This window comes from Cariama cristata, unplaced genomic scaffold, assembly GCF_000690535.1.
Source record: "Cariama cristata isolate BGI_N322 unplaced genomic scaffold, ASM69053v1 scaffold36283, whole genome shotgun sequence".
Lineage (NCBI taxonomy): Eukaryota > Metazoa > Chordata > Aves > Cariamiformes > Cariamidae > Cariama > Cariama cristata.
The window spans coordinates 9,998-11,242 of record NW_009608474.1 but is presented as its reverse complement, the minus strand read 5'-3'; positions in this window follow the sequence as shown (position 1 = coordinate 11,242).

Genomic DNA, 1,245 nt, shown 5'->3' with positions numbered 1-1,245 from the left:
AGACAAGTCAGGCACCTCTTCCCTTCTTCAGCACCCAACATGGCCCAGCTGTGGTCAATAGAAAGTATGACTGCAGCTGGACTGCATCATGCTCGCTTCGAGGGTCAGACAGGAGCATTATGGGAGTATCCTCATTTCACAAACTGGTACTTTTAATCGCAGCTCTTCCGTTTCAGCTAAACCTTGAGCAGGACCCTGATATTAGTACAGGATGCTAATGCTGAAGGACCGATCTCTCACATCAGAAAGGCAAGTAGGGAAATTACTAGGTTATTATTTCATAAATAAATTGATGCTGTCAGTTCAGCTGAAGACCCATTTCACTCATGAACTTCCTATCCCAAAATCTGTAAAGGGATTTTAGTTGTCGAGCTGAGGGAGAGCTGGATTTCTGTGGTGGTTGATGTGATCTCCTGGCTCGGATGCTCACTTGAACTCAGGTTTTCTGGACACTGTTGCAGGGACAATAATCAGCGACTCCCCGAAACTGCATCTTTGTTAGCTACACCCTCACCCTAATTTTATCTGCCTTGGGTTTTTTTAAGATACTTACGATCTCCAGATCAAATGAGTATAGGCTAAACATAATGGCATTTCTGTCATACCTTTATTCTCTTTTGCACCCCTTCCACCGCACAGACTGCGATGATGTGCAAAGCCCAGCTGATGCCCATGTCAGTACGGGACCACCAGGCACTGGGGAACCAGGAGTTGGAGCGAGCCTCCAGCTTTACAGCTCCTTAGTGCCACAGCCAGGCTGAAGAGCAGCGAGTGAGTATATCTGATCTATTTTTTTTCTGATCTCAAATGGGTGTTGTGAGGCTTATTGAGCTAATGTTTGTAAATTGCTCGGAAATTCTCCAATGAATTGTGCACTAGGAATGCTAAGTATTGCTCCTCGTGGATTGTTTTTAACGTGAAGCATTCGTGATGAATTGTTTCTATACAGAGAGCTCACATCCTGTCAAAAAAAAAGGGCCATTAAGCACCCTTTCACTAAACATCAACTGGAACTGGTATTTGCTCAATTATTTGGTGAAAAGAACCCGCGCTTGGTTGAATTAGGCATCTTCAAGTTTACTAGGATGACCCTGAGCACTGGGCTAAATATTGAAGCCACAAGGCTGGGGTGAACACAAGCAGCACTCGTATTTCAGCTCTGCTACATTCCTTGATACTGAGATATTTTATTTTTTAATCTGTGTTTTCAGAGAGTTCATGAAGCACAGGTGGCATCAAGACAAG